The sequence below is a fragment of the Primulina eburnea genome, chromosome 14 (genome assembly GCF_022965805.1).
Source record: "Primulina eburnea isolate SZY01 chromosome 14, ASM2296580v1, whole genome shotgun sequence".
Taxonomy (NCBI): domain Eukaryota; kingdom Viridiplantae; phylum Streptophyta; class Magnoliopsida; order Lamiales; family Gesneriaceae; genus Primulina; species Primulina eburnea.
Genome location: NC_133114.1, coordinates 3,672,270 through 3,687,226, shown reverse-complemented (window position 1 = coordinate 3,687,226; position 14,957 = coordinate 3,672,270).

Here is a 14,957-nt window from a genome sequence, read left to right as displayed (position 1 = left end):
AAGCTCGAAAGAAGCCCTTCAAGAAGTTTGGGAGTGGTTCATCTAGCTCCAGCGGTTCTAGTCCGAGTTATACTGGAACCTATTGCAGAGTTTGTGGCGGGAGACATCTCACGGAGCAATGCCGGGGAGTAACTGGTAGGTGCAATATCTGTAAACAACAAGGACATTTTGCTAAAGCTTGTCCACAGAGAGGTCCGCGAAGATTTCAGGGAGCAGAATCATCTGGTGGTAGGGATCGAGGAACAGAACCAGGACACCCTTGATGATACAGTGACATGTACTGACTTTTATGATTGTATTGCATATGTATTGATATATACGAATGCATTCTTGATGTTATCTTTGACTGAGTTGCATTGATATATGTTATACCTGTTGGGTCTGTGCTACTGTAGTATTGACCTTTATACCTTATGGGGGAAAAGAATTGATATCAGTGAATTCTGTGACATATTATATACTACAGTAAGCTGAGAATGAAAAGGAGTTAAATTGTGTTGTACTTGTGTTGCCTGATTCGGATTACGTTATTGATATGGATATATCGAACAAGTACAGAGTTATTTTAGATTCTTGCCAGGAGATGGTAAGATTTGAACCTGAAATGGCCAAGGAATGAAGGATATACGGTAAGGAATTTGGATTTTAAATTCCTTGATATCCGTATTAGATCTGATTTGATGATTATCGAAAGGAATGGAGTTATTCCTTTATGTTCGTGGATGACTAAAATGGAGTCTATCACGGATTTATTTACTAGTAGCAGGAAGTTTGCTATAGTCTTGTAGATGAGATTTCAGGTTTGTCCTGTATCAGGGAGAGTGATTTCAGCCTTGATTTGATTCCAGGTATTGGTTTCATTTTAGAATTTCTTATAGACTGATACTGATTGAATTGAGAGGATTGAAATATCAATTGAAAGATTTACTGCCTGAAGAGTAGAGTTACATCTGATTATATGTTTCTCGGTAAAATACTTCAGTTCTGTTTATGAGTTGATAAATCCTGTGTTCAGAAGTGTTCTGATGATTTTATGCTCGGTTTATCTATGACATTTTGATATATTCGTAGCATATGATTGATTGAACTGAACAGTTGAAATGGTATTGAATATTCTGGGAACGGAGATTATTGTATACAGAATTGTTCGGACATGAATCGGGATTGTAACAGATTGTATTCAGAGTCTGTGATATCTGAAGATAGTATACTGACTAATTGTAGCACGTTGAGACCGTGATCAGTAGCTGAGAACGACATTGAATATAGCAGAATTTTCGAAATGTCAGAAATTGCGTTCTATGCAGTTATTAGATCAGTATTGCGTATTGATATTCTGAATCTGATCCGATATTGTTATCATTCTAAGTCCGTGTTTGATACCGATTGTTATGAACCGTTGAGCTTGTATACAGTTCAGTCGAGTCAGAACTGATTTTGAAGATTAAAACAGTTCAGAAGTTTGATCAGACTGTCCAGAACTTGATTTTGATAGTCAGAACCGAATACCAGGTAGGTATTTTTCTTTAATTTATATTATTAGCTTATTTGTTTGTGTCAGATATTCGAATTTGAAATGACAGGTATTGTCAGATGCACACAGTAGTAGATTCAGTATTATTCTGGTTACAGGAAATGTATGATAATTCGAATAGACAGTTTTGATATAAACAGATGAAATCAGTTATGTCAGAATTTGTATTGAAATGTCTAAATCGCTGACAGATGAAGACTGAAAGAGAGAAACTTTTAGATTAATGATCGTGATTATTGATTTCTAAATAGAAATGGGAGTACATTTCTATGGATTGTGGACGACACTACTGTAATCTTACCAAGATAGTGATCGAAATTGAACGATTGTTCAAATCTGCATAGGTTATATTGTACAGGATGACGTACAAATATGACTAGTTGACTGAGAGGTATGTCAGCCACGGGAGTCAGATTGTATTAAATGCCAAAGTTGATTTTATCAGACTGTGATTTTCGTTTGATTTTGTACTTTTGGCAGAATGTATATCATGAATTTTGATCTATGATTTATAGATTGACAGATAGTCGGAGTGAACTATCCTGATACTGGAGGATATCCAGGAAATGTAGTGCTGGATTATAGCACTAGTTGACATGATTCATTGTCACTTGGGAATTATTGTACAATAATAGATATCAGATGAGTATCGAAATAGCTTTAGTCGAGGTATTGTACAATGAAAACTGCGGATTTCCTGCGTATGGGAATGATATTGCGGTGATACCTGAGATTGGATTTGATAAGATCAGAAATCTGATAAGGAAAAAAATGAAACTGATTCAGAAGAAAATGGAAACAACTCAGAATTAATAGACTAAATATGCTAACGTCGGACGATGATTGTTAGTATTTGAAGCCGAAGATTGAATATATCTTGGATTGGGATTAACAGATATGATATTGATTGTTATGAGTTGTTGATTGGTATATACGGATGTTGTATATTCATGGTTCTGAGGTTGATTCTATCACGAGTGATTTCATTGATATGAAAGCATTGTAATTTCTGTAAGTCTCCTTCTTATATCTGATTTGAGATATGATATGATTATCTAGACACGAGTGAATTGCTTGTGATTTCGAGGACGAAATCATATCTTAGAGGGGGAGAAATGTAATGACCGAGATTTAATGACTGTAATCAGACGTTGATTAACTGTCAGAATTGTGATTAGCAAATATCACAGGAGCCAAATAAGACATGAGAGGTGAAGCCGGGCGTCGGTACATTATAAGCTAAGATGTTGGACAGAACATCTGACGCCCGAGCGGTAGAAAAGAACCGCCCGAGCGCCAATGCACCATATTTATAAAGTTTGGGTAGAACGTATGGCGCCCGAGCGGTAAAGAATTACCGCCCGAGCGCCAATGGATAATAAGCGTGGTCTCGGACAGAAGGCTTCGCGCCCGAGTGGTACTTTCTTACCGCCCGAGCGCGAGGCATGCGAAACAAGAATTTGACATTTGGCCTCTTGCATTCAACGTGTATATATATATATATGTTGTCTATACAAGCCATTTTCCTCAAAAATTGAAGAAAGGGCCGAGGAAGATCAACGAAAATCCTTACGCCTTTTTATTTCAATCCGTCCGTCAGATTTTGAATCTGAGTACAGTACCGAGTTCCTATCAACGTAGGCTACAACTGGACGTAAGTTTTGCTACGTTTTGACATGTTTTGAAATTAGACTATTTTTAGAATTGAATAGGATTCATATATGATGTTCTTGTCATGTTAGACATCATAGAATCGAAGTCAGATTGAGAAACAGACTGATTATGTAATTGTTATGATTTTGGAATCGATTTGTCTGAGAATTCACATCAGATATGTGTTGTGATTGAGATTATGACTGGTATCGATACTGATTAGGAATTTTGTTATTATATCTGTGATGTTCGGATTGACGGAGTTATCGTGACTGTATTGTTATACCGTCGAAACATCAGTTAATTGATATTGATCAGATTCAGTAGTGACTTCGATTATATCGTGATATTGTCGATATGAATTGGAATGCGTCTTGATTTGACATTGATCAGATTATGTGTTTTGATTTGAATATTGATCAGAACAGATTCTGAATTGAGTTGTTATTGATATTATATCTGTTCGGTATTGTTATTACCAGATTGGGAATAGACCGAGATAGAGTCGGGACTTCTTCTTCTTCTTCTTCTGAGCGAGAAGATAAAGGTATAAGTTAATGTTGAGTTGGGATTGCACAACTCGAGTGAGGTTTGACTCAAGTTTCCCTAAATCACATACTTTACTTTATTGCATTGATATTTGCATTGAGTTGATTGATATACTTGTTCTCTTGAATTATAGATGACAGGTGTTAGACGAGTAATCTTGTGACAGAAGTGCCTGATAGTGGTGGTATCGCCACGGGCACATTGCACGATGTCTCAAGATAGGATATTAGCGATGGAGCTACAGTCCATGACGCTTAGGTCAAGACATCGGATGTTTGGTTATATCGAGTAAATATGATTGGAATTCTTCTATTACGAAATTCGATATAGGAACACCATATTTGGTTATATCGAGTAATAGGATCAGAATTCCTTCTATTACGGAATTCGGTATAGGAATACCACATCTGGAAATCGGTATCCCTAGGCTAGGATTGAGTCTAGTCTAAAACGTGGAGTCACGAGTCTGTGTGACAATTATATTGATTTATATTTATTAATGTTGATTATGTTCCTGAATATGGTTCATGTTCCTTGCTGTTCCTGATATTGGTACATGTTTAGAATAGGAGTTATTCTTGATATTGAGTATGTTCCTGATATTGGTACATGCTTAGAATAGAATTTATTCTGGATATGGAATTATGTTCCGGATTAGGGTACATGTTTAGAATATGACTTATTCTTGTTATTGATTTATATCATGATTTTGATATAGGATATGATTTGTTGTCTTATGCTTTTATATTGTTTATATGATGGCATGTATACATGATTTATACTGGGATATTTATATCTCACCGGAGTTATCCGGCTGTTGTCTTGTTTGTATGTGTGCATGGCAACAGGTGGGATAGAAGCGGGGTCAGGACGAGATCGAGGCTGGACTAGATAGCGTGGAGATCCGGGTTCAGAAGCAACTTAGGATTCAGTACTGACATGTAGTTGAACCTAGTTGGATTATTGTAGATAATACAATAATTGTATATTTATGTTTAAAATGTAATTTGAATTTAATTACATTACGTTTCCGCTTTGCATTTTAAAAAAAATTAGACCCTGTTTATTATAAATAAATATTCCTAAGGACGATTAAGGAATGAGTTAGCGTCCGGGTCCCCATATAGTATTTGTCGTTCTTGTGTGTTCGGAAAACATATTAAGTTGCCTTTTGTTTCTTCTACTTCGGGTACTTCTTTACCTTTTGATATTATTCATAGTGATATTTGGACTTCACCTATTCTGAGTTCTGCAGGGCATAGATATTACGTGTTATTGTTGGATGATTTTTCTAATTTTTTGTGGACTTTTCCTTTGGGTAAAAAATCAGAGGTTTATGAGAAGTTTTTGATTTTTAGGGCTCATATTGTTAGCCAATTTGAACGTAATATTAAAACTATGCAATGTGATAATGGGAGGGAATTTGACAATGGACTCTATTGGGATTTCTGTAAGAAAAATGGTATGTCATTCCGTCTTTCTTGTCCTCACATGTAATGCCCGAGAATTAATTATTATAATCAGACATTGATTAATTTCATGATTGAGGTTATACGAACTTGAATGAAGAAGTCGGGCATCGTTATAATATAAGCCAAGATGTTCAACCGAACATCTCGAGATGTTCGGCCGAACATCTCAAAAGAAATGACCGGCGCACATGCGCGAAGAAACACGCGCATATGCGCGAGGGGTCCAGAAGCTCTCGCGCATATGCGCGAGAAAATGCGCGCATATGCGCGACAGCTCCAGAATCTTTGGCGCATATGCGCGAGATGAAGCGCGTATATGCGCGAGTGGTTTGGTGGCAAATTTTGGAGAAGCCACGTTCTTGTCATGCATGAGATGGATATATATATATACATACAAAGGCTAATCTCTTCAGAATCAGGCAAGAGAAACGAGAAAGGTTTGAGGAGATAGCTTCAAGTTTTTGACGTAAAGAATTTAGAATTTATGAGAAATCCGCCCGTCTGATTTTGAATCCGACTGCGGTACTGTGTTCCTATCGACGTAGGCTACAACTGGACGTAAGTTTTGCTACGTTTTGATATGATTTGAAATTATGGTATTGTCAGAATCTGATATGATTCATATATGATGTTCTTGGCATGTTAGACATCGTATAATCGAAACCGGACTGAGGAACGGATACCATATGAAATTGTTATGATTTTCAGAGTTGAGTGGATTGAGAATTGATATCAGAATTGAGTTGTTATCGAGAATGAGATATTAGAATTAATATCTGATTGATGTGGTATTGTTGGGTATATCGATATTATACCGTTATGCCATAGATATTGAATTAAGTTAAGTATTGAGCAGAACAGATTTGATTCGAGTGGTGTATTGATATTATACTCCTCGATATTGTTCTTGTCAGATTGAGTATTGACAGATTTGAGTTCGAGACTTCGACAGAATCAGAGTATCAGAAAGAAAGGTATAAATTAATGTTGAGTTGGGATTGCACAACTCGAGGAAGGTTTGACTCGAGTTTCCATAAATCACATACTTAGTTTATTACATTGATTCTTGTAATTTATGAGATTGATGATTGTAGTCTATTGATTTATAGCCACTGCATGTAATGACTGCTGATTCGCTAGTCATTGATTGATTTGCTTAGATACTGACTGTCTGTATTGATTACTGAGTCGTTGAGTCACCGGCTGATTCGTCGGGTTATTGACTGATTCGTCTTATTATAGGCTGATTCGCCTAGTCACCGGCTGATTCGTCGGGTGATTGACTGATTCGTCTAAACTTAAGCTGATTCGCTTAATTACAGGCTGATTCGTCTGGTTATTGGCTGATTCGCCTAATTACCGACTGATTCGTCGGGTTATTGACTGAGTCGTCAATTCTGCGGCTGATTCGCCCAGACACTGATATAGGAATTATATCGATGCCGTTTAGGGATTGATTCATTCCTATCGACTGAGATTCGATATAATACCTATATTCAGACATCGGGATCCCTAGGATAGAGTTGAGTCGAGTTTGAGACGACGCGTCAGTGGAGTCGAGTCCGAGACGACGCGTCGGTTGAGTGGAGTCTGATATGACATGTTGATTTACATTGTTTATGCCATTCATGATTATTGAATGTTTGATATGAATTTATGTTTCTGATTTGAGACATGTTATGAATACTTCTTTTATGCTTTCGGATATGCTTTTATATGACTGCATGTTTACATTGTTTATACTGGGATATTTATATCTCACCGGAGTTATCCGGCTGTTGTCTTGTTTTGTATGTGTGCATGACAACAGGTGGGGCTGGATCAGGGTCAAGAAGAGGATGAGAGAAGACAGATAGCGTGGTGATTCCGGACTTGGTTTAGAGATAGGGTTAGACACTTGATATTAGTTGTTAAACCCTAGTTGAATAAATGTATGTTGTACAGGACTTGTACTTTTATACTGAGATGTATGTTCATGTTCAATATGTAATTTGAGTAAATTACATTACGTTTCCGCTTTGTATTTTTAAAAAAAAAAAATTTAGACCCTGTTTTATAATTGATTAATTAGTCCCAATGATGATTAAGAACTTGATTAGCATCCGGGTCCCCACAACAGGTGGTATCAGAGCTGTAGGTACTAGAACTGTAGATTCTTGAGATTGAGATAGAAGAGGCTAGTGAGCGGGGTAAATTGAAGTTTTCTTTCCTGCTTTTGAATGCTAGCATGTCGTACTGCTTTATATAATACATGTTACTTGATTTATCTGATTTGATTTTGTAATATGTATTATTGGGAACGAATCTGAATTGATTCTCGATCAGCAGTAAGATGATCGGAGGAGAGACTGAATTGAAACAGGTATGTGGATTGGATTACTAATCCTTTTGAGTTTCAGATATGCCTCCCAGAAGAATACCAGAACAGGGTAGTACATCGAATCCTCCAATGGATGTAACACCGACTCCAATGGAAACCTTGCTGAAGAGGTTTCAGTCATTCAAACCACCCACTCTGACGGGTACTGAGACATCAGTCGAGTGTGAGAGTTGGTTAGGTAGCATTGAGTTGCTGTTTGATTCACTGGAGTACAGTGATGAGCGCCGGATTAAATTGATTGGGCACCAGTTGCTTGATGTTGCACAAAGCTGGTGGGTTACAATGAAGAGGGCCTTGGAGCAGCGAGGTACGATTATTACTTGGGATGTATTTAAAACTGAGTTTTATCAGAGATTTTTCCCAATATCGTACAGAAAAGACAAGGGGGCGGAGTTTGCCAATTTGAGACAGGGTCAGCTGAACATTGAAGAATATGTGACTAAGTTCTCTACCTTGTTGAAGTTTGCTCCACATGTGTCTGAAAATGACGAAGCCGTTGCCGATCAGTTCATCAATGGCTTGAATCCCGATATATTTACCTTGGTGAACACAGGACGACCGAATAACTTTGCTGATGCCATGAATAGAGCAAAAGGCGCTGAGGCGGGCCTGATAAGGCAGAGAGGAGCTGAATTTGTTCCTCCAGTGTCGAGACCACCGCAACCACCTCCCCGATTCGAGAGTGGCAGTAGCAGTGGTGGAAGGAAAGATTTTCTGAAGGCTAGAGGAAAGCAGTTTAAGAAGTCTGGCGGGAGTTCTTCTAGCTCTAGTGGTTCTCAGCAGAGTTATACAGGAGTTTACTGCGGAAATTGTGGAGGGAGACATTCCACTGAGCAATGCCAAGGAGTACTTGGTAGTTGTCACTTCTGCAAGCAACAGGGACATTTTGCCAGAGTATGTCCACAAAGGGGTTCCCAAAGATCCCAGGGAGCTGAACCATCTGGATCAGCGGCACAGTGGAGTAGATGATCAGTTGCCGTTCCTTCATCTCAGCCAGCACCATCTCAGTCACAGCAGAGGCAAGGAGGAAGCCAGACAGTTGGCCAGCCTCCTAGACAGTAGGCCAGAGTATTTGCTTTGACCGAGGAGCAGGCTCAGGAAGCACCAGATGATGATGTTGCAGGTAACTGATTTGTTTAATTATCCTGCATATGTATTGAGGGGTACCGGTGCTTCATATACTTTTATTCTGAAAGATTTGCATTGATGTATGCATTATCTGTTGAGTCTCTATTTACTGTAGTATTTGTTTCTTTCCTTTGGGAAAAGATCTTGTATCAGCGATTTCTGTTAGATCTTGTATACTACGATATGATGGGAATGAAATCGAGTTAGAGCATATGGTAGATTGCATTGTACTGATGTTCTCTGATTTTGGGACTGCATTACTGATATTGATATGCTGACCGAGTACGAAGCTACCATAGATTAATTCCAGAAGATGGTAAGAATCAGACCTGAGATGATCAAGAAATGAATATTGTACGATAAGATAGAGAATTCCTTTGATATTCGTACTAGCTATGACTCGATTATTACAGAAAGGAGCAGAATGACTCCTTATGTATTCAGTTGATTTACTGAAGTTGAGTCTATCATTGGCTGATTTACCAATGATAAGAAAGTTCTCGATGTTTTCTCTGATAAGATTTCAGATCTGATTCCAATCAGAGAGATTGATTTTAGCTTTGAGTTGATATCAGAAACCGTTGATATGGTGAATCCTGATTGAGACAGATTGCATTCCGGATGTGTTATATATGAAGATGATATATTCGTTGATTTTCACAGCATTAAACCGTGATTAGTCAGCTGAGGTTGACATTAGTGTCAGACATTGCGGTTTATGAAATTAGCATGTTTTGAATCTGATTGAATATTGATGATATTCTGAATATGTATTTGAGACTGATTGTAGACAACGGAGATTATGTTGTATCGTCCGAATCAGAGCTGATTTTGAAACGTTAGCAGTTCAAAAAAGCTGATTAGAATGTTTAGAACTCAATATCGATAATCAGAACAGAGTGTCGATCAGAGTAACAGATATGTGATTGTGTATGTTGTATGAGATTGATTATTCTGTGATGTCAGATGTGTCAGAATTGTACAATAAAGCTTGATAGTAATAGTCAGAGCCGAATACCAGGTAGGTATTTCTTCTTTAATTTATGTTATTAACTGATTTGTGTATATCAAATAGTTCGAATCAGAAAGAACAGATATTGTCAGAAGCTTACAGTCATGGATTCAGTGTTCAGTATGATGATTGAGACTGTATTATATTCGAACAGATAGTTGTGATATAGACAGATTAGATCAGTTGTAACAGAATTTGTACAGAAATGTTGGCAGAAAGTGTACTGATAAGTCTGAATTGCTAACAGAAGAAGACAAAAAGATAGAAATCAGAAGATTATTACAGATTTTGTATAGTTCTGAATAAAAATGGGAGTACATTTCTATGGCTTTCGTAATGAAATTACCACCATTTTTACAGATTGTAATATGATATGATTGTGATTGACAGATTGTTCAATCTATATCTATTAGTTTGTACCAGATAACGTACAAACATGATTAAATGACACAGATTGATGTTAGAAAAGTGGTCAGAAAGATCAGAATGTCACGGTAGATTATGTCAGATTGTGATTTTGCTTGAGTTTGTATTCGTGATAGAGTATATCATGAGCTCTCTCTTAGATGGTTTCCCAGATTGACAGGCAAACAGAATGGGTTATCCAGATATTGGAAGATATTAGTAGAGCTTTAGTGTTGGATGTTAACACTAGTTGATATAACTTATTGTCACTGTATGAATTACTGTATGACAATAGCTATTAAGACATTTCAGAATGGACAGATTTATGAAACCAACGTCGGATGATGACGATTGGTATATGGAACTGAAGATTGTATATGTCTTGGTATGAGATAAACAGATTTGATAACAGCTGATGATACGGATATGTGAGGAGCTGTAGATTGGTTTATACGGACATTGTATAGCCAGTAATGCGAGATTGAGTCCGTCAGAAGAATTGGAAAAGTATTATGACATTATACTTAGTGAATTCTTATTCCAGACCGGAATCAGATATTTGAGTTTTGGTTTAAACTCTATATATACATTTCTTCTGAATCGATTACTTGTGAGTTCGAGGACGAACTCAGATCTAAGAGGGGGAGAAATGTAATGCCCGAGAATTAAGTATTATAATCAGACATTGATTAATTTCATGATTGAGGTTATACGAACTTGAATGAAGAAGTCGGGCATCGTTATAATATAAGCCAAGATGTTCAACCGAACATCTCGAGATGTTCGGCCGAACATCTCAAAAGAAATGACCGGCGCACATGCGCGAAGAAACACGCGCATATGCGCGAGGGGTCCAGAAGCCCTCGCGCATATGCGCGAGAAAATGCGCGCATATGCGCGACAGCTCCAGAATCTTTGGCGCATATGCGCGAGATGAAGCGCGCATATGCGCGAGTGGTTTGGTGGCAAATTTTGGAGAAGCCACGTTCTTGTCATGCATGAGATGGATATATATATATACATACAAAGGCTAATCTCTTCAGAATCAGGCAAGAGAAACGAGAAAGGTTTGAGGAGATAGCTTCAAGTTTTTTGACGTAAAGAATTTAGAATTTATGAGAAATCCGCCCGTCTGATTTTGAATCCGACTGCGGTACTGTGTTCCTATCGACGTAGGCTACAACTGGACGTAAGTTTTGTATGGTATTGTCAGAATCTGATATGATTCATATATGATGTTCTTGGCATGTTAGACATCGTATAATCGAAACCGGACTGAGGAACGGATACCATATGAAATTGTTATGATTTTCAGAGTTGAGTGGATTGAGAATTGATATCAGAATTGAGTTGTTATCGAGAATGAGATATTAGAATTAATATCTGATTGATGTGGTATTGTTGGGTATATCGATATTATACCGTTATGCCATAGATATTGAATTAGGTTAAGTATTGAGCAGAACAGATTTGATTCGAGTGGTGTATTGATATTATACTCCTCGATATTGTTCTTGTCAGATTGAGTATTGACAGATTTGAGTTCGAGACTTCGACAGAATCAGAGTATCAGAAAGAAAGGTATAAATTAATGTTGAGTTGGGATTACACAACTCGAGGAAGGTTTGACTCGAGTTTCCATAAATCACATACTTAGTTTATTACATTGATTCTTGTAATTTATGAGATTGATGATTGTAGTCTATTGATTTATAGCCACTGCATGTAATGACTGCTGATTCTCTAGTCATTGATTGATTTGCTTAGATACTGACTGTCTGTATTGATTACTGAGTCGTTGAGTCACCGGCTGATTCGTCGGGTTATTGACTGATTCGTCTTATTATAGGCTGATTCGCCTAGTCACCGGCTGATTCGTCGGGTGATTGACTGATTCGTCTAAACTTAAGCTGATTCGCTTAATTACAGGCTGATTCGTCTGGTTATTGGCTGATTCGCCTAATTACCGACTGATTCGTCGGGTTATTGACTGAGTCGTCAATTCTGCGGCTGATTCGCCCAGACACTGATATAGGAATTATATCGATGCCGTTTAGGGATTGATTCATTCCTATCGACTGAGATTCGATATAATACCTATATTCAGACATCGGGATCCCTAGGATAGAGTTGAGTCGAGTTTGAGACGACGCGTCAGTGGAGTCGAGTCCGAGACGACGCGTCGGTTGAGTGGAGTCTGATATGACATGTTGATTTACATTGTTTATGTCATTCATGATTATTGAATGTTTGATATGAATTTATGTTTCTGATTTGAGACATGTTATGAATACTTCTTTTATGCTTTCGGATATGCTTTTATATGACTGCATGTTTACATTGTTTATACTGGGATATTTATATCTCACCGGAGTTATCCGGCTGTTGTCTTGTTTTGTATGTGTGCATGACAACAGGTGGGGCTGGATCAGGGTCAAGAAGAGGATGAGAGAAGACAGATAGCGTGGTGATTCCGGACTTGGTTTAGAGATAGGGTTAGACACTTGATATTAGTTGTTAAACCCTAGTTGAATAAATGTATGTTGTACAGGACTTGTACTTTTATACTGAGATGTATGTTCATGTTCAATATGTAATTTGAGTAAATTACATTACGTTTCCGCTTTGTATTTTTTTAAAAAAAAAAAATTTAGACCCTGTTTTATAATTGATTAATTAGTCCCAATGATGATTAAGAACTTGATTAGCATCCGGGTCCCCACATCACACCTATCCTCAAAATGGAAAGGCCGAACGGAAAATTTGGTCTATCAATAATATCACTCGCACTCTTCTCTCTCATGCCTCCCTTCCCCCTTCCTTTTGGCATCATGCATTACAAATGGCAACATATCTTCTTAATATTCTTCTGAGCAACTTTTGGGTGATAAGTATTCTCTTCAAATTTTATATCAAAGGGTTCCCTCATATTCTCATCTTCGGGTTTTTGGGTGTCTATGTTATCCTCTTATTCCTTCCACTAAAATCCATAAATTGCAGCCTCGATCTACTCCTTGTGTCTTTTTGGGTTTTCCACCTAATCATCGTGGTTATGAATGCGATTTGTCATCCCGTCTAATTATCATGAGTCGCCATGTCATTTTTGATGAGAATGTCTTTCCCTATGCATCACAGCATTCCCTTTCGTCACATACATATGATTTTTTGGATAGTGGTCTCTCTTCTTATGTCTTAGATCACCTTCAACAATCTGCTGCTCCTCTTCCCACATCGCCAGCCCAAGCCAACACTCCTCCCCAAACGGACTCAGCAGCTCCCCCCTCCCCAACCACTCCTCCTTCCGCATCTCCCATCTCTCCTACTACAATCCATACTCCTCCTTCTGCCTCACGCACGGCCCGACCTTCACCAGGCCCAGTCATTGCTCCTCCTCCCAATACTCCTCTTCCTAAGCCCACTATGGTCACTCGAAGTCAGCATGGTATTTACAAACCCAACCCAAAATACCAAGCATTACACACCACGGTTTCGCAGTCCACTTTGCCTCGAAACCCAATAGCGGCACTTCGTGACCCAAATTGGAAAATGGCCATGGATGATGAATATCATGCTCTTATGAAAAATAAGACGTGGGATTTGGTGCCCCGACCTCCTGGTGTTAATGTTATTCGGTCTATGTGGATTTGTACTCATAAATTTAAATCTAACGGTGATTTTGAGATGCATAAATCCCGTCTTGTAGGTGATGGGAAAACTCAACAAGTTGGCATTGATTGTGGGGAAACTTTTAGTCTGGTTGTCAAACCGGCAACTATTCGCACTGTTCTCAGTCTTTCTCTTTCTAAGGCATGGCCAATCCATCAATTGGATGTCAAGAATGCCTTCCTTCATGGTGAGCTTCAAGAAACAGTATATATGCATCAACCAGTGGGATATAGGGATCGTACCCATCCAGACTATGTTTTCCTCTTGCGTAAGTCTTTGTATGGGCTTAAGCAAGCTCCCAGAGCTTGGTATATTTGCTGATTTTGTTATGTCTATCGGTTTCACTAATAGTCGGTGTGACAACTCATTATTCATTTACAGCAAAGGGTCAGAAATGGCTTATATTTATTATATGTTGATGACATTATTCTTACTGCTTCGTCTCATGCTCTCCGGTTCTTTATTATGGATCTTCTTAGTTCTGAATTTGCTATGAAGGATCTTGGTCCATTGAATTACTTTTTGGGTATTGTGGTGACTCGACATAAGGGTGGTATGTTCTTTCTCAACGCATATATGCCGAAGATATAATTGAACGTGCCAGAATGATCTCTTGTAAATCATCGGCTACTCCAGTTGACACCAAATCAAAGGTTAGTGCTACATCTAGTGCTCCCTTTGATGATCCTTCTCTGTATCGGAGTCTTGCAAGGGCTCTACAATACCTTACCTTCACGAGGCCGGATATCTCGTATGCCGTCCAACAGATTTGTCTACATATGCATGATCCAAGGATGGACCATATGTCTGCTCTCAAACGGATTATTATATATGTTCAGGGTACATTAAATCATGGCCTACATTTGTATCCATCATCTTTTTCCTCTCTGGTATCCTACACTGATGCGGATTGGGGTGGGTGCCCTGATACGAGGAGATCTACATCTGGTTATTGTGTATTTTTAGGGGACAACTTGGTCTCTTGGTCATCAAAGCGTCAACCCACATTGTCTCGTTCTAGTGCCGAGGCCGAGTATCGTGGGGTAGCGAATGTGGTTTCTGAGTCATGCTGGCTTTGAAACCTTCTCTTAGAGTTGCATTCTCCGGTTAAGAAAGCTACTTTGGTGTATTGTGACAATGTCAGTGCTATTTATTTGT